At 44.5% G+C, this 20,307-nt stretch overlaps 1 pseudogene; it reads left to right on the plus strand.

The window, feature by feature from the left end:
• Nucleotides 1-4,433: 4,433 nt before the first annotated feature.
• Nucleotides 4,434-9,939, plus strand: LOC149915367 (uncharacterized; annotated as a pseudogene).
• Nucleotides 9,940-20,307: the final 10,368 nt, after the last annotated feature.

Here is a 20,307-nt window from a genome sequence, read left to right on the forward strand (position 1 = left end):
TTAAAACATTTCAAAAATTCTCCACGCAATCTGGCAGCCTTCCAAAACTGTCTTAAATGAGCCAAAACTATCAGCAGCCACCCACCTTCCTGTCCATTACCCTCTGATTAATGACATTCCACCAACAGGGTCCAACATTCAGGATCTCCTTTCTGCAGGACCTCCGCGCAAATGCGATCTCTAAGACCCGTAAATTGTCTGTATGGTTTGCAGCTGTGTTTTACAGGGAGCTGTCTCTTTGTCGTGTGGTGACCATTGCAGGAGAGGCTTCACAGGGAGTGGAGAGAGATGGGGCTCTGCAGCATCTCGTAAAACCTTAATTAGACATAGCAAAGCATGAGAAACCAAATCACACTGGAAGTAGGATACTCTCTATCTGAAAATGTTTTCTTGCTTCTTATCCTGTTGCCTCGTAACTTCCAAGTCAAAGCAGCCCTAGTAAGAAAGGAGCAACAGTTGATGCCTTCAGGATCGATGTTATTTAGGTTTATTGATCAGTGTCTGCGCTGCTCCCTAAGCAGTGTGGAACACGGGGTATTTTCAGGTAAGAAATTTGGAGAGACATCGCAGTGCGTAAGCCAGACTGGGAATAAAGATCAGCTCTGCAGCAGCCAATGCTCTTGTGTACAGCCTGTACCTGAGACAAATCCCCAGTACAGGGAAAGCACAGTTCAGAGAGTACCTCGAGAAGTGAGAGATTTTCTAATGTCTGGACTTCTTCCATGAGCACTTAGAGGACTGGCTGAAATATCTCACTTTCATTGATGGATATGCCCAAGAAATCAACGGAGATGATGAATCAGCTATTGGGAAAGCGAAAGATGACAAATGACCATATCCTTTTCATCAGTGCTACATCCAGCCTACAGACTTGCACTTGGCAGTGCTTTTTTAGGCCATTTTGATATGCCAAAACGGTGAAAGTTGTACTAATGTGTAAACGCAGCCTCAGCAGCTGATAGGATCCATACAGTGTCATTTTTGCAGAATAAAGAAATACTTCTGGTCCGTAAATCTTGACTCTTTAGTTTTCATCTATGACATTTTTCCCTCATAATATTCTATTCCTTCACGGCCTGGACAAGGCAAGCTCAAGGCAAAACCTTGAAGAGAAGACAGATGACTTTCAAGTCAGAAGTTCACACTTAAGAAACGTTTTTGAGTTTCTGCACTGCCCTGTGCATGAGACTGAAAGGTGAGCAGAACATCTGCTTCGTGATTTCATTAGGAGTAAAGCACTGAAACACCCTCACATCCTCTATCTGAGGTGCCTCAGCTCTTACACAGAGGTTCGTTTCTTCATGTTCATTTATTTTCCTAAAGTATTAATTTTTTTGCAGCGTAGGCACAAAAGAGGCATGTGTTGGTATGCTGTGTGATTCCTTCAGTAGATTTTGGTTTTCACGGCCTAGGAACACAGACTCACCTCTTCCAGAACTGTGTATAATACCTTTATAGACACGCACTTCTGGATGCACGTGCGCTGGAATCTTTCTTTGTGTGTTTATGCAGACCAGTATGTTCTCACACGCCTATGCCAATATAGAAGAAAGTATATAGAGACACAACCTATGATTTTTAAGAAAGCTTGCTTTCCATGAGGAGCTATAGAGTACGTTTCACTCAGCAGTGACTCATCTTTCTAGCTCTTATTTTCTTCTTGCTGCTTAATCCAAGAAACTTTGACTAAGTCAGCTCTGCCACGTCCCAAGTGTAGCAGGGATTCCTCACCGTCCTTGATGCAAACAGAACTAGTAATTCTCCTCAGAAATAGCAAGAAATTGCTATTTGCGGGCTCATGCTTTACGCAATGATGACCTTGGCTGAGGCAACCCAAATGGAAAGGGCCCCAGCACATGAAGTCAATGCCACTGTGGTAAATAAAGGCAGCGCCAGGAAGGCACAATTTCAACATCCCCTGGCAGATGAAACCTAGCTGGGCAGGGGCACGACGTGTATGAGCTGTATTTTCTTAACAGCAGTCTGGGAACCTCATGGCACTATGTCATAGTGAGACAGGCTGGTTTTGTATCTCAGCTCGTTGTTATTATTGTTGTTGGGATTTTTTTTTATGTGCAGACTCTTTCAGCGTTCTGTGTAGCTGTTAAAATGAAATACAATGAAATGTACTGGGTATGCAGATAGGCTGGAGGCAGAACGGCAGGTGTTTGTCAGTTGCTCAGACTAATGGAACTTTGGAGACTTTCAAGTATTGACTGCAAAGATTTAGAATAAAAAGTGTAGAATCCATTTCAGCTTGGCACTAAGAAATCATCGGGCAAGACAGACTGTAGACCAAGACCTAGACTTGCATGTCCCTACCATTTCAGACAGCAACATTCAAACCAGTCGCATGCCTATAGCCCATAAAACACAGTTACATACGCCAAAGTTCTACTAGCAATCTTGATTCAATCAATCCAAAATTAAATATTGCTCAGATTCATAAGGGCTAACAAACCTCAAAGCAGCTTGCTCAGATTGCTGATACGTAAGGCTGACCTTTTTTTCCTTTATGCCCTTAAATATCACCAGGAGTACCTAGCACACCTCTGTTTGCCTGAGTTGATTGAAAGACCACAAAACAAGTCAGAGTCCTGATTAAAGGTCAGGCTGGGCCATGCTCTCAACACCTGATTGAGCTGTAGATGTCTCTGTTCATCGCATAGGAGGAGGACTGGATGATCTTTCAGGGTCCCTTTCAACTCAGACAATTCTATGATCCATAACCCTCCAGCTATTCCTGAGCTCTACAAGAAGCCTTCTGAGTACAGGCACATGCTCAGCATCCATCACGGCTGCATTTCAGGACCTATTTCAAGCCCCAATCATTTCTACGTTGGATATACGCACACTTTCAGGACAGCTACATTATCATCCCAAACCCATTCACCAGATAAAAGTGGATCTCTCACTCATAACTTCCTCAGCTTAATTCTGGTGTCTGCTGATGGTGTTTTTTCTCTGTGATTTTTTCCACATCTGTTTATCGTGTGGCTTCTTCACTGAACAGGCTGTATCCTCATTATCATATGAAATAATGTTTTAGTGGAAGAAATATTATCTCAGAAACACACTCTAGGTATATAAGCTTGCTGTTTCTCCCTGGGTTCTCAGCTTTCTTTCATCAGGACAGTTTTGTTAAAATGATATTGCCTCTCTCGGGCGTACTTCACAGGAGCTCTATGGTTATGATGAATAAAACAACTGTGGCGAGACTGCAATAAATTAATTGCACCATTTTATATGAGTAAGAGAATGGGCAGGAGACCTGAGGATGAAACACAAACCTGATGATGACTCGGGGTTCGTGGCTAAAAGACTGGTAAGGAAAAGCAAAGATGTCATAGCAGGAGTGGGAAGGGGATCAGGGGTAAAACACAGAAGCAGCCCAGCACACTGTGGTTAACAATAAGCAATTCGGAGTCTCAATTTCCATTCACCAAAGTACATGGGAGATCTGAATTTCCAAGTTAGCAATTGTCTTTTATTTTTTATGAGATGCAAACAATGTGTATTTGTGTTTCTGCTGTTTATTGGTCAGAAACTGATTGTCTGACTGCATCACAGGAGCCCTCCAGAACTCAAAGAGGGCTCCTTTGGGATCCAGGAGGAGATGCCCATCTCTCTGGTTCTTGTTTTACCCTGAGTTCCTGGGCTGTTGGCTGCAGATCACTGCCTGGCTGCAGCAGTGAGGCCATTCAGGTGTGCTACAGCTCTTTGCTGTGCGTTGGTAGAGTAAAATTTGTCTTTGTTGTGGAAAAGCTGAACTTTTTTTCATAGTTTAATAGAATAGATAGCAAACAGGCCAATTAGCATGAGCAGGGTGGGACAGAACGCCTCCCAAAAACTGAATCCGTGGAGCTCAGAGAGGAGATGTACTGAAACACCATGTCAGGTTGCACAGCTGTAACGTGCCACTGAAGCTGCAACACAAAGCACAGACAAACAAAGCATTGCTTAAAGTGCCAACCACCAGCCCTAATCTGCACAGAATAAAACATCCTGGTGTAGAAGCAGCCCCATGTTTTCATGACAGTGTTGGGCAGCGTGCTGAGAAGAGCTTTATGCCCCAGCTGTCCCCAGAGCTGGCCTCGTTGCAGCAATGTGGGTTGTCCCAGAAGGGAAAGAAGTCACAAACGTGCAGCGTTTGTTTGATAAGCCCAGGTTTGTTTGCAAAGGGAGAGATGACGACTCGTCAAATGCCACTGCATTGATGAAAGGACTTACAAAGAAATCCTGTCTGTGAATATTTGAGCAGGAGAGCATTCTGCACTGGGAAGTCCCTGGATGCGCCGTGACATGAAGTTCTGACTTCACATGGGCTGCAATTGGGTTGCTGTTGTTATCCTGCAGTGTGAGAAGGCTTTTAAAAGGTCCCAGTCAGATGCTTTACTTTTACATGCCCATCTCCTGGGATTTTTAAGGTAAACATGCCCACTCTTCGCTATTGCTGTCTCTCAGCTTCTTCAGAAGAGGTAAGCAAGCAGCTGCCATTATTGCCAGCAAGACCCAGAAGGGAGGGGAAGGGACTGCCTGATGGGTGTAGCAAGAGCTGTGGCTGTGCTGAGCTGCAGCACTGGGACAAGGACCCTGGGGATAGGGGGAGGAGATCACCCATGTCCCACATGATGGTGACACTGTGCCACAGTGCCAGCAGAAAGGAGTGCCCTTAAATCACACAGCTCTCAGGAAATATTTTTCTGCAAGATTTGCTCTGTTGTTCTCCAAATCCCCGGTCAGTACCTGAGTTGGATGGGTCTCAGTGCCAGACAGGTAAAGACTGAGAGCCCTCAGCTTGTAATTAAATTAAAAAAAAAAAAAAAAGAAAGAGAAAAGAAAAAAAGAAAGGCAACAAGAGGGGAGAAGGAGACCTCATTTCTTTAACCTTTTTTTTTTTCACCTTTTAAAGACTTCCTGAGCTGACTGGCAAATGCTTTTTCCAGCGTTATGTCCCAGGGCAGGCTGGGAAGCTGGAGGTAGGATTTGGTGCGGGAGTTATGAAGTGTGTGGGGTAGTGACGATAGGCAGATAACAGCTTCTGGTGGTAATACCAGGGCATGGAATGGAGGCTAAACCCAGCAAATGCCTTCTCCGTTTAACCAGAGCTCGGTAAAAGAGCTCGGTGCCAGCCCAACGTCAAGCAGCACCTGATAGATTACCTCTGATTGCTTCTCAGGGTTCAGCATTGCTGTTCTCTAAGGTAGCCAAGCGTTAGGAAAGCATTTGGATGTTGGCTCAGGAGCTGACAAGGGTTCTGCTGGTGGAGCTGCAAAAGACGAAGGGAAAGTTACACAGAGCGGTGGGAGAGGTGAGAGAAAGCAGCCTTTTGCCCTGCTCAGAACTTTCCAAATCTGACTTTTAACAGGTATTTTCATGTCAAGTTTTCCTCTCTTTGGGCCACATGGTCGGTGCATTTGCTGAACGTGAGGTCCGGCTGTGAGTTACGACTCAGCGCAAGGTGTGAGCGCTGCTCTCCTGGTCTGTTCCAGTCCTTTTCCCCTATAATGCACTTTTCTGGAGTATAAATCTGCTTCTGTGACGACGTCAATAAAACTGTTGTGCAGAAAAAGCCGGTTCCTCCTCCCTTGAAAAAGACATCATAGCTTTCTTTCTCTTTCACAGCGGGAATCTCTTCCTGTAAACACAAGGCAGCCCCGTCGAAGCATCAGTAATAAGATTTTAACTATTTTCTTTGGAAGTTTCAGCCCCTCGCCCCCTTCTTTGTGGATAGTGGTTAAAGTGATAATTAGTAAATTCTGGTCCTCATCCAGAAATGCTCCAGCACTGAAACAGTACACAGGCGCACGAGGAACACATGTACACAAATTGTCATCAGCCCTCTCTCTGCTGTCGGTAGAAACAAAAAAATAATGGCACAGAGTCCCTGCCAGAGACTGTAAAAATGTAGTTATAAAAGAGTATGTTATAGGGTAATGATCACACGTTTATACCATGCTTTTCATCCAGAAGAAACCTAACTGCTTCGCACTGCCAAGCCTTTCACTGCAGGGCTTCTAATGGGTGGCCGCTCTGGGACAGCTTAGGACAGGAAGCAAGAACTACTAAATCCAGTAGAAATGGAGGAAAATTCAAAGATCCTCCAAAATAGCTTGTTTTCACGAAGCTCATATGAAAACAAAAGCGTCGAAGCTGCAGAAAGTGTAATAGGTTATTTATACGACATAGAAACTCCAGAGAAGATCAAAATAACACCATATGAGCAAAAAGCATATGACAAAATAGGACGTTTTTTCCAGCCCAATGAGTTGGATGTGCTGACTTTACAATACTGTGTGTGGATGCAGAGTTTCATTTTGAGGAGCAAGAGAGGGCAGTGTCTGCTGGTAATGCCAATGTAACTAGGAATTCTCCAACACACCTCGGCCCATCACTTTCCTCCTAATAAGCAGCAGCCTCCCACCTTACAAAGGGACATCACAGGAGGGATGAGCCCATCACATGCTGGGCACATCTGCAATATTATCCCAAGAAAAGTCGAGGTGGTCTTCCTAAATGCGACTCTTTGAGGGTTTTAACGGAATTTAGTTTTGAGTGAAGACAAAAATCTGTAATGCTTTCTTTTTCTTTTTCTTCTTATTTTCAAATGTGTGATTTTCTCCAGAAAACAAGACATTTGAATATTTTCCTATTCCATGTTTCTGTCAAAGCCTGGTCCCAGTCGTTCAGTGGGAAGGGAGCCAAGAGCTCATGCTGAAGAGGGTAAGCTATGGGATTAATAACTACTCCAGACTTTGCTCTGAACTTTTCCTTCAATTGCTTGCATATAATAGACTCTAGGGCAGGCTAACGATGTATTTATTTTTTCATTTACTCTACTTTAAATAAATTTTATGGAACTGGATGGAATTTGATAGAACATAATTTTTCCTTCTCTTTTACTGCTGTAAATCTAAAGGAACATCTTCTGTGGCACCCTGGAGAACAAATTCTTCATTTCTACCTATCATTAGGATCCATCGCTTTATTGGGCAAAACCAAAACTCCCTCCCTGCTTTCTCCCTCTCCACCCCCTCTTTTTCTAATAGGAAACTTAGACACATAGGAGCAAACAGAGAAGCAAAACAAAGCACACTCAGCATTAATTTGGCAACAGGGAAACTCACTAAAACAGATTTTATTGTTAAAAACTGAGACTTGAAGTTTTCCCTCTATAAAAAATAACAAACCTCTCTGACATTTGCTGGAAATATTGCTAGCAAATGGATCATGTATTCCATTGCGCAGGAGATGCAATTAGATTTCTGCAGGTTTGTAAAACAAACTATGCTCTAGAAGCGCTGTCATGGAACCACTGCTCTGATTTCCAGTTGGATAACTGAGCTTTTAATTAGGCTCCAGTGGTGCGACCGCTTTGCAATTTCCAAAGCTGCCTAAGGGATTTGAATGTCAAACTCTAATTACAATTACTGTGAACTGAGCATGCTCTAAGAGGATTTGAAACTTTGGCCCATATATTCCCTTTGTATAACAAGGAAGGATTTGCTTAGCAGGGAAAAGCTTTAATCTACTGCAGGTATGAAAAATTACTGAATTAGATCCTCCGCTACTGTAAAGCAGCATATTTCATCCCATTCCTATAGAGCCAGGATGGTTTTTAGCCCAACAGTGTAAGAGCCGCTGGTTTTTTTTTCCTGAGAGCTGAGAGCTTTGTGGAGCACAGTGATGCACAGCTCCATACCCAGGACTCCCTGCCTTCCCTCCGGGGCACCTGGCACAGCACTAGGCAGACTTTCAAGGCTGGGAAGCTCTCAACATGATCCAGTTTCCAACCTGATAACAGACGATGTGTTTTTGCTCACTGTATAGACCTCTTCGAGTAGATGCCATTTCCAGAAACTTGCAGGGAAGGAGCTGAGCGATTCGGTAGTCAATCTACATTTCAAAGTGAAAAGTCATTGCAATTAATATCCCACTTTGGAAATTATTCATGCAGACTCTTTCAACCGTTTCAGTAACCGCTCCTCTGCTCTCCGGCCCCAAATGGCTCCGCTAAGAAATTTCTGAGAATCTCTCCTTCCTCTCGTCAAGTTTTGATTTCAGCACATCAGCATTTCTGAGCAAAGGGGAAAAAAGGAAAGCATACAAATCCCAAACAATGCATTTCTTGGAAAACTCCCAGCCGTATAACCAGGTAACGTACCGGGCATTCAGGAGAGCTGGCTTCAGTGCAAGACCTGGGGGAGTCACTCAGGGTAAGAGTCCAAAAAAACTCCACGTTCCAAGTTGGCTAAAGCATCCTCATCTCCATAAAGGTGAACGGTTACCTGCCTCCCTCCCTCAGACTGCCAACAAACCCAGTTTGGAAATGACTGATGAGGGCAGCCAGCGGTAACAGAAGAACTCCCACAGGCCAAGGAAGGGTCTGTAGCTGATCACAGCATGTGAGCCAGCTTTCCCATGCTCATTTCAACCAAGTTTCACTCTCCTTCACCCTGTCTCCACGGCTTTGGTTGATTTATTCCGTGGCTCTCTTTTACATGCCTTTGGGTTTTTAATTTCCCCAGGGATCTTCAGCAAAGAGGGGACTCTTGCACTGACGTTGGTAAATGCACGTGCCATCAATGCCCGCTTCTCTGATAGTGCTGAAATGCTCAGCAAGCAGCACAGCAACCACCCTGCGATCACTCTTCATCACTGCCATGATGAAGGCTGCCCAAAAGCTGAGAGAAGCATCTGGCTGTGTTCCCACTGCCAGCCTTACAGCCTGCATGGAGACGATGCAGCAGAAGCTTGGTGAGCAGGCATGGGGTAAGAACTAAGCGATGCCAACATTAAGATAATCAAGATCATGTGAATTAGCAGCATTCTTGAAGGCATCTTGCATATCTTGTAGCTGCTTGTACCACAGCACCTGTGTCTGGAGATGGCTCAGAGCATGGATCATTGCTGCTTCATGTGCTGTATGGTACAGTATACATAGATTTTAAGTTTCTTGAAGATCCTGATCATTTTTATAGCTTGTTTTGACTTTATGGTACAAAATAAAGTTTCCAAATGGACTGTCTGTTCTTGAAAGCATAACATGAGATCTGGCTTTCTAGGGGTGCTACGCATGGCACTAACAGCCCAGCTCTGTGACATCTGCCCCTTCAATACCACAGGACTGCCCCAGGGGACAGAGCAGCCCTGAGCAGAACAGTGAGGTTTCTCATGGAAGATTAGGATGGATTTGCACTACGCTTTTCAGCAAAACCTCATGCAATGCCCTACGCTTTTCACTAACTGAACAAAGAGAAAAGATGGTTCAAATTTAGCCAGGTGGAAAGACTATTGATTTCACAGAGGGGAGCCAGAGAAGGTGTATCAGGGATAACCTTGGCCCTGTGTGCTCCAGGAAGTTCTGTCGGGTCTGTTGGTTTACTGCTGGCAAATGCCTCTATTATATGGCACAAGCATGCAGAGTAGTGACAGCGATAAGGAAACTGGAAACAAACCTGTGGATGCCTTTCACAGCCGGTCACCAGAGAGCTTATTGCTGCATGTGCTTAGTTTTGCAGAAACAAAAGTGTGTAAGCATCCCTTTGTTGGATACCAGCCAGATGCAAGTCACAGGACAGACCTTGTTTTGTCTTTGCAGGTGCCTGCCCTGTGCAGGTGCACATGGAGGGCTATTGCTTTTCATTTTTTCATTCATTGTAAAGGAGAAGAAATTGCCTGGCAAAGTGAGCAGCTGGTGGGGAAACTGAGCTTTTTCACCAAGCACATCCTTGCAAGGCAGCCATACTACATGAGATGATCTGCTCGGTGCTGCAGAACCAGGCTCAACTGGAGGAGAGAATCCAAACTGCAAATCCTGCACCTCGAATGGCCCTACGCTCCCCTCAGGCTCCACATGTTCCTGCACCCCAGGCACATGGGCTGCCTTTCTCTGTTTTCTCTCAGCCTTCATCCAGCCTGAAATTCAACCCATTCTGACGTTTCTTATGAGCTTCAGCCTGTCCCATTCATTAGACACACGTTTTGCATGAGCTTATCAAACTCAACAAAGGAATGTGTAGCTTCATTCCTGTTTTTCTAATCTAGGTGAAAGCAAGTCCCCCTCTATCACAGCAGGGAGAGCATTCGGTCTCCCCTTCCCTGCTCAGTCTGTGGGTTTCCCTCCAGACAGACACTTCTTTCTACCCATTTTGTTTGTTAAGGAATCTGGGGAAAAGTTTCGCTGCCACAGACATTTCCTGACACTCACCTGATAAAATCTAGAAAATTACTGCAATGCTTCCAGCAGGTCCTGGGTCAATCACTTCTCAAAACACATTGGCATTTTTAGCTGCTCTCTCTACCACCAACTTTTCAGAGCACCAGCTCTTCTAAATACTGTTATCTCAGTCCTTTTTGATGGAAAAAAGCCCTGAGATCTCTTCTGGCAAGAACCACAGGATTTCCCGACAGCTGTGGTCTCTGCATAGACCTCAGTGGGACTGGGACCCATCCTCCTGTGATAGGGGTGAGTGAGTGACAGTGCACAGAATGAAGTTTGCTACACACGGCTTCGGGTAACAGTGAAATGTACATAACACCATGAAATCATGAATTTGGGCAACACTGCTATTGCTTCCTACGCATCTGAGGGCTGCTCCAGTGCAGCTTTCCTGGATTTGCCATGTGTTTAATGGAACATATGTAATCTGTATTAGCCTTGCACGTCCGGGAAATCTCATATAGACTCCTGGTGCTATTGTTACACTCAGACACACCGCAAACCTCATAATGTCTGTGGTTGATCCAGTCCAGTGCACTCAGACGTGTACATTTCCAAATAACCCTTAGACATTTTGGAATGCACGGCATTCCCCTCCTGCCATTTCCCACACAGGGAGCTCACTCACCTGATGAAGGCTGTGACCCTGAAGCATCCAAGCTGGGATTTGAGCCGCCCTGCGACCACGCTGATGAGCAGGCCTGCAGAGAAAGGAAGTTGGAATAGCTCTAGGGAATACTAAAAGGGAGCATTTGGTTTTATCTCTTCAGATTACTAAGAAATAAAGTGTTTTGTAAAAAAAAAAAAATTAATGATTTTATGTACCGGATTGTTTCGTTTGTCAAAAACAATGATAACGTTTTGAGTTTGCAGACCTGTTCAGAACTGAGACAAATTCTATGTTCTGAAAGCCACAACTGGCTGTGGGTCTGGGAGTTTTTCATATGAGCATCTCTACTGACATCAGATTAACGTGGTTGCCTTCGTAAATAAGTATTTCTTAATCAGAGTAAAGGTTGCAAATCTCTGACCCATGATAGAACTGGAGTCTGGTTTCTTTCTTAATGACCATGAAGGGCAGTAAGAAGACTGATTTGGCAGCAAATGCTAGCCTGGAGTTGGGATTCTTTGCTTCATTTTATGCCTTCTGTGCAATGCATAAAGTCCTTCTTCTCCCTCATTCCCAATTTGTAAGATGGAAATGTTCTGTGTGAGTCTTGCGAAGAGAAATATGGTAAGCACTGAAGAGGTTTTCAGGTCTCACTGCAATATAGAAATGGGCATCCTGTAAAGCTCAGGTGGGCAGACAGAAGGAGCTCTGGTGAGGAGAGAAGCTCAGGAAGCTCCTTTGGTTCAAATAAACACCCAACAGCAGTTGCTTAGACACCCTGTTAAGAACCTGCAAAACAAGGGTGGAAACCTCTCGAGCTACTCACCAGTCTGCTCAGGTTAGAGATTGGAAATTCTGTATCACAGTGTTACAGCTCTTCTCCTCATGACCGTGACTCAGGACTGCAGAATCTGCAGCACACACACACCAAAGAGAAAGAAAAAAAAAAGAGAAAGTGAATTGGAGTCACCCTACCAAGAAAAGGGTTTTGTTTTTGAGAAAGTATTTGGGGGTGGATATCAACAGAGATCTATGGGAACTGAGGCAGAACACAGAGCCTCCATGCTGAAAAGCAGTGCTATTTTCACCTTATTGCATTTACCTTTTACTTTTAAAATCTCTAGGATCTGCTTAGAGCAGAAGGTGAGATCTCCATCACTACTCTGTCTTTCTAGGAAAAAAAAAAAAAAAGGCATCATATGAAAACATTTGGATCCCTAATTAGCCTCATTAAAGAAGCCAGCCATCTGGACCCTGCTGATTCTAATTAGTGATCGATAGAGCAATGATTTGGTCATTTGAGAAAAAAAAAAAAAAAAGAAGAAGAAGAAAAAAAAAAAAGCCCCAAACCACCACCTCCACTTTCCTGCTATTACACACAGGGCTCCCTCCCCACTCCCAGCCTGCAGCGGGTGGATGTGTTCTCACTCAGCAGTCATCCACCCCATGGCTCGCAGAGCCAGCAGCTTGTTTCTTGGCACAGCTGCCAAACCTGAGCCTGTAAACTGCGGCAGTCTGGAAAGGATGCAGCTAAATATGGCAAAGAAACCAAGAGCATGTGATTACCCCACCCTTCACTTGTAACTCAGTCTGGTAGCCACACTTCCAAATGTCATCACTGTGCAGAAAACCCTGGATAACACATGGAGGAGGGTTCCAGGCGTTGCCAGAGTGCCTTTAAAACTTGTTGGTTTTGTTTTGTTGTTGTTGTTGTTGTTGTTTTTAACTGGTACCCAACTTGTTTCCAAGCAATTTCCCTTTGGTTGCTACTACTTGCTCCCCACACAAGAAGGGCGGTTCAGGAGAAGGGGAGGTAGGTGGATGGAATGACTCTTGCTGCTTCTTTCATGATTTCCAGATTCTCATGCTCCATATACTCCTTTTGACTCACCCAGTTCCTATCCAGGTAGATCGCCAGGACACTCCTCTAAGATGGAGCCTTCCCATTTCAGCCCATCCTAAAAGAGGACGAGCCAAGATCATTACAGAAACCACAAAAAGGTGTCTCAGTAAGAATGAGTGCTAAGAGAGCTTTAAGCTCCCTTTAAGAACATGGTTTGCAGTAATGGATGGGCAGAACTGGAGAAAAACTGCAAAAATGGGTTCATTCAGCACTGACGATGCCTCAGTGGATGAATCATTTCTGTGTGGCCTTAAAAACAGAGGATCTTCTAAGGTCACCTCCCCATCCCTAAATCAACCACAACTTGTTCTGTTCCTTCTCCCATCTCAAATGCAGCTCCTTCTTCCTGTTCCTGGGAAGTCTGTATTTGAAAAAGTGTAGATGTAGGGAATGGGTCTGAAAATGGGTCATGTATGTACAGTCCCCTGGTAAGTGGGAGAAGAGTAGTGGTCACTTAAGAGAATTAAATGTCAGTGTTTCGTAGAGCCTGCTGAGGGGCTTGGTGAGCCCAAGGCTGCAATGAACCAGCCAGATCCAAAGCTGGAGCCTGGCTACATGCAGAAGTGGAGGAGGCTGATGAATCAAGAGGAATCAGGAGCAAGCTGGCTCAGCCACTGCATATGTTCTACTGCTAATCTTGTATCTAGGTCAAGGAAATTGCCCCTCAAAGTTGCCCTCCAGTTGGCCAACAAAAGCCCAGGGTTGCTAGACGCCTTATTAAACATATTCTCCTGTAGAAGCAGGATACAGTTCTTTCTAAAAATGTATTAATCCTTATTATTTTCACAGATGCTTTAACATAAAGCAAAAGACCTGTAAGGACAAGCAACCAAACCAACGCATCGATTTCACCCTGATCTCCATCTAAAAAAAAAAGTCCTTTTTAAAAAAAAAAACAAACAAACAAACAAACAAAAAAACTTGGACTATAATAAAATAAAGAGCTTTCAGGAGCAGCAACAGCAGAAGGGTAATGTAAAGTGATATATTTGAGACCCAGGAGTGTGGTGTAACTTACTCCTGCCTCTGCGGCCTGTTTATTGTGTTTGTCTGGTTGCCCTGGGAACCAGCTCACGCCGTTTCACTTATTTTATAATGTTCCTGTAAATGTTAGGTAGGGCCGGGATTTATTATCCACTGTCAACACCTAAAATGGAACGCGCCGCTTAGTGTCGTTTCTTTGGCAAGACGCCTTTCCATGCTCCCTTAAAAAAAAAAAAAAAAAGGAAAAAAAAAAAAAAAGGCTTTTTTACACAGATATATGTGCGAGTGTGTGTGTGTGTGTGTGCATCTGCATCTCTGCCCAAATAAACGGGCCCTTCCAGGAGCTGATGCTGGGTGGTATGGACAAAGGCGAAGGGAATGGCTGTGCAAGGAGGACCTGCTGTTGGGTGGGAGCTGTGACTCACCTTATTTGCGTGGGGTGAGCGTTTAGGGGACGGGGAAGGCGTGTTTACCAGGAGTGTTTTTTATCCCTAAAGAAGCAGTGCGATCCCGTTGCTGCTGTCCCCAAAGACCTCGGTTAATTCATAGCGATGAATCATCAGAATTATTAGGGTTGGAGCTAGCTGCTTTCCTTTCCTCTCCTCTCCTCCACCAGTCCCTCAGCATGACGGAGCAGATTTGATTGCAGACTGGTGGGTGTGAGGTTTATTTTTTAATTTGCTTTTTTTTTTTCCCTTGGGTGGTACCTCTCAGGCTGACACATGGTGTTCAACCGAGAAGACCATTAACCTCTAAAGCGCTCAGGAGCAGCTGCAGGAGGCATCCTGACTCCCTGAAACATGTGTTTTGCAGTGCTCCAGTCCTTTCTTTGCTCCTGCTCCAAGCTGCAGCCCTACTTCAGCCTCTTCTGCCCCTTCCTAAGGCAGTGTGTCTCTGCCACCCCTGCCCCCCTTCGGCACATCCCTGCTCCAGGTCCTGCTGCCATCATCCCTCTGTTTGCCCTTGGTGGTGCCACATCTGCACCAACTCCTCCTCGCCCTTGCCCCTAAATGAGATGGATTTGTGCAATGATTCAGTATGACTGCAGACGCGTTGCTTGCCAAAAAACCACTCACTCTGGACATGTGCACTCAGCTCTGTGTGATTTGCCTCCGTGCTTTCACGGAGATTTGGATTCATTGGTCCACAGCGACCACTCTGGTTAAAACATGGGCCAGGTGAAGGGCTGAGGTGGATCCATCCACTGGTAAAAGCCAAGAAAAGTGGCTTTGTTCCTCCCCATGCTTGGGGTGGTTCTGCCTCCCACTGACCCGAAATGTTCCCTCCCTGGCATGGAGCCTCACACCGCTGAGCAGCTCCAAGGCCAAGGAAGGCAGCCAGCACCCAGAGCATTAAACAAGTTGGGATTAGGCAGTGCCCTGAGACTGAAGGTACAGAGGATGGAGGATCTCCAAAATGTTTAGGAATGCGAATGGAAAAAGGCAGAGGCTGGGCCAGGATGGCTGGTGACAGCAGATGGTGTTTAAGGAAGAAAGTCAGATGAGGAAAGTTGGACTTGACAGCGCAAGGCTGCATAGCGTGAATTTTTCTTTCAATTGCAATGAGTTAAGGGTGGTGAATTTGTTTGTGAAATTGTAAAGGTTAGGATTCCTATTTCCTGCGTGATGCTGAGTAATTTAAATCTTAATTCCCCGTTTAATCTGCCTGTGAGGCAAAACATGAACGAAGCACAATGAACTCATATTTGCAATGCGACTTGAGATCCTTGACTAAAGACTTCATAATGGTAAACTCTCGAGTATGGATTGTACGTGATCTGTGGAAACATAAGCCAATAAAACAGGATGTCATTGGCTCGTTTCAGGCAAGAAGATGGAGAGATGATAGATTTTCATCTCTTCTCGCATTTCATTCTGATAAATACTATGGAAGAAAACATATGCTGTGCATAAAGGTTGGTTTCTTCCTAAAACTTCTGTGCATGCAAATCAGCTCTTGGGATAAGTACCAGCAGCAACTCCTCCAAAGGCATTTACCTGAAGCACATGCAAAATCAATATACACATGCATATACCCTCAGCTAGCTTAATTTTAGAAAATATCTCCAGATAAATTAATGGTATTTTCAATTTTTTAAAATAAAAATGCCGTGGTTAAAGAAAAAATAAAATGACAAAATACATTTTTAACGACTCTAAGATGGAATGTATATGACAGTGGCCAGAGTAACAGTGAAATCACAGCTACTCCTTTTAATTGCCTCCTAATTTGCTCTGCAGTGTTAGTAATTGGAACAATTTCACTGCAGATCCCTGTGAGGTCTCAGATGTTAATTGATTTTGTCTTGCTTAATCAACCCCAAAAGGAACAGAGCCCATTTCAGAGACTGTTTTTAAGCTTAGCCCTGTTATTTGGTGATACACTGGGCAAAATATGTACCCACCCACCCACATAAATCATCCACTGACCGAGCTTAGAGGCTGAGCCAGTTCCTTACAATGAAAGCTGAAGTACCTCTGTTTGGTGTTCTAGTCCTGAAAAATACCTTAAATAAGACTGCACACCATTGGTATATGTATCGAGTATAAAAAGGTGATAGCTGAGGTTTATACCAACTCAATCACTCTGAAAAAAATGTGGTGTTTGTAAGCATTTTTCTTGTGCTTGGAGACCAGGTAAATTGTAATGGAAAAAGCTTTTTTTGCATGTGGAGCAGAGGAGAATAAATCATATAAAGGGCTATTTAATTTTCTTTTAAAAAACAATTCAGGTTCTCAAAGTTGTGATTTAAGGAGGCTCTGTTATTCTATTTCAGGAAAATTTATTATATTATTATTATCTCCTACAGGAAAATAAAGGAAGAGATCTCACAAAATCTGGTATGCTTCATAATAAGGTCACTATTTGGGAACAGAAATCATCTTCATGGTCTGATATCTTGTTACCACATGCTTGAAATGTTATTTCTGAGCTGTGAGTGTAGGTGAGCCTCAGAGTCCACTTTCACTGCCTTATCAACCCTTTTTGGGCAGCCTGGTCTGGTGGTTGGCGACCCTGCACATAGCAGGGGGTTGAAACTAGATGATCATTGTGGTCCTTTTCAACCCAGGCCATTCTGTGATCCTATGAATCTATGAATTATTTTACCACTTCCAGCAAACCAGTCACAGCTGCTGGCTTAGCATCACACTAACATTTCCTTCAAGTCCATCAAGTTTAGCTAGGCTATGGTACAGGACAAGTGATGCGACTTCTCAACCGTCCTCCCTGCTTATTTAATCGAGTCCTTATGTTTCACTATTCCTATACACCCAGCGGTATTTCTAAGGTGCTTCTCCTTGATGAGATCAGCTACATCACTGGTGGATCCTTTCCATAAACGCATTTCATGGGTCATTCCCCACTGCTTCCTGTGCTGGACTTCAAGCCCATGAGGGCAGTCACCCCCTTAAGTACAGCAGATGCATGTTTGCTGCATCAAGTCCAACCGCCAGCACCACACGTTCCTTTACCATTGTAAATTTCCATTTGCCATTACCCACATTTTTAAAAGGAAGTCGATTGTAACTCTCTAAAGATTTATGGTTTCATTCTAAAATATCTATCATTTTAAACGTAGCGCTGCTGCTGACATCCACTGAACTGCCATAGATAGACTGGTAAAGTACTTAAAAAAAAAAAAAAAAAAAAAAAAAAAAAGACATTACAATATATCCAGATACGTTTCAAGAACTTTTGTCGGGCATGGACTAACTTGGAGACATATTTCATAAAAACTGCTATTTACATTTCAGCTCTATACTTTCTCTCTTTATGTCCTTTTCCATTGCTTGAGATTGCCAAAGCTTTTGCATAAATAGAAATTTTCCCCTCCGGCTCCCCCCGCCGGAGCCGTGCCGTGGGGCTGTGCGTGACATCACTGCTTGTCCTCAGGAACACCGCCCGGCAGCGTCACAAGGCCTGACCTCAGGTGTTGGGTTTTTGGGTATAACCATTATTGAAAAGACAGCGGTTGAGATTTACTGGCTGGTAAGAGTTTGTAATGATCAGAGATTAAGGGTGGGACTTTCAAAACAGTGTGAGCCTTGAGCGCAGACGAATTTGTACTCCATTACCCAGGAGCTTTTCAAAGCTCCACCCTAAATCTGCATGAAATTATTCTAGCGGCAAGGAAAGTATATTTACCTAATGTCAAATATTAAACATTACTGCCCATTAAAATATAGGGCTTCATTATATTTGGCCTGGTGCAGATGTGCAGGAGAGAAGGAGCAATTATCTTCCCCTGAGCTGTGTACCTCGGCAGAGGAGCTGTCACTAATTCTTGGTGTCTGCCTGTGGATAACGAGCGTCTCCCTCTCCCCGCCCGCAGGGATGCGAGCTGCATCTGCAGGGCCTAATTGCTTCTGAGAAGCAGGCTCTTCGTAAAGCAAGGAAGCCAAACTGACCATGCAAAAAACGATGCATCCAAGCTTGTGGGCGCTATGGAAAGTCGTGGCTGGAATAACTCAGTGCTGTCATGCAGCACGCGGGCTGGAACACTGAGTTCTTTATTCCAGCTTCAAGAACCCGCTACGAACTCATCCCTCTCTCACGTAACCTGCCCTCTTGTCTCTGAGGGCAACGTTGCCTTTTGTCACATCTTGGACTTGCTCGGTCACAAGCAAAATCACAGCACGAGGAACAGCTCAGGCTGCAAACACTTGGTGGGACAATAAAAGCCTTTCCTGGCTCCTCCCAGTGTTTGCACTGCAGCGCTGCGTGCGATGGCAGTGTGGGAACTTGGCTCCATCAGTTGGGGCCAATGGAGACCAGGTGACACCGAGCCACCACGGCGCTGGGCTGTGGTGATGGTGGTGGGGGCGAGGAGGGAACCGCGCCGTGCCGAGGGTCACCGCGCACACCGAGTCCTCACACGGCGTGACATGAAAACCCCATGCTGGTACAGCTGCTTGTTAGGCTTGCTCAGTGACACAGAAAGGCTTCTCCCTTAAACCCACTGAAAAGTTGGAGGGGTTTTAGCTGAAAGTGCAAATCGCTGCTGGCAGCAATGAGGGATGCTCCCGCGTTGTTTGGATTTTCCTCCCATCTCTTTCCTCCTCTCTGCGTTCATCATGAGGGTTTTTCCTAACAAAGCTGACTACAGAGAGGGAAACAGAGAGCCCCTGGGTGCCTGCAATGCACAAGCTCTCAATCGTGCAGCCCATGAGTTTTCAAAATAGCAGAAAATCCATTAATTTGAGTGTGAAACAACAACCGAAGTCCCCAAAATAGGACTGCAGAAGGATGAGTTTGCTACGCTGCAGGAAGAAATCACAAATACAGCAAAAGAACTGGGGACATGCAAATTGTGAAAACACATTAGCCCTACACCTTCCAGCTCAATTTTCTGCCTTTTTCTTGTTAGAGTAATTTAAAGTCCATGTGGTTGTATAACTGAGCTCTTAAAAAAGTGATGAATGACAGTGTTTGAAGAAGCTGTTGGCTGCTTCGCCCACATGCCACTGCTGGAAGCAAGAAAATATTAGCACAAAGCAAAAATGCAATGGTCTGTACTAAGTGCAGAGGAGTACCAGGCTTTTACCTTGCAAAACCTCTCAGAAACTCTCCTGCTCATAAATACTGATTTCAATTCACTGTACAGATGAATGCCTTGCTCCGTGCTCGTGAAGACAAACTCTCCAGTGAAGTTAGCTGACCAACAGTGAAATCAGTTGCACTGACTCTCATTAAAGACAATTAACATCTAACTAAGACCTTTCCTGAAGGAGGAAATTACACAACGTAGTAATGCAGGCAAAGAACTGCAATCAGTCATCAATGAGTGGCTTTTAAATTTCACTGTCCTTAGTGAGTAAACCCAATTTCTGCCAGAAATTATCCTAGTCGGCACAACAGAGTTTTTTACTTTGGGAATGGAATGGGAATGGAATAGCAGCCCTCGTATCATGCAGCTACAAGCATCAATTAATCCAGAGATCATTACCCTGAAACTGGGGAGCTATGCTGGTCGGGTGCTGCTCATGACTCTCCCTTGCATTGCATTCCCCAAAGACTGCATTGCTCCAGGCAGGGTCAAAGCAGTATAGGGCTAACACACAGCTCCTTGTTCTTGGCATACGGGAAAGAGAAACACAGTGAGTAATCATCAGATAGAGAAGATAAAGTCTTATTTTCTAAACCAGAAATAGACATTCAGCACTGAATGGAGGCACGATTCGTACTGTTGTTTTTTTTGGAAATGGACCCTTATATTAAAGTGAATGTGTCCTTCTTGCTGTCAGGGGCTCCCAGCAGACAGGTTGTAAAAAATATAAAATTGAGGTTTTAGACCACGAGCGCAATTTTTTGTCTCCCCCTACTGCTTTCCCAGCTCGCTGGTGATACTACCAAAGTACTTCTGCCTGGTAGCATTAAGAACTATTCTTTAGAGGGGCACAGCAGAATTCAGGGAGAGCATCAACTTATGGCAGACCCCTACAGCCCTGCTGCCTGCATCCCACCTGCAGGCACGAGGACCACGATGGGTGAAATCCTGCCCTGCAAATTCACTCAGTGTGAGAGCCATTCATGCTGCAGAGATGGGATTTTTTGACCTAATAGTTAGTTAGAAACACCTCAGGAACA

Source organism: Phasianus colchicus, chromosome 20, assembly GCF_987193195.1.
Source record: "Phasianus colchicus chromosome 20, bPhaCol1.hap1.1, whole genome shotgun sequence".
NCBI classification, from domain to species: Eukaryota; Metazoa; Chordata; class Aves; order Galliformes; family Phasianidae; genus Phasianus; species Phasianus colchicus.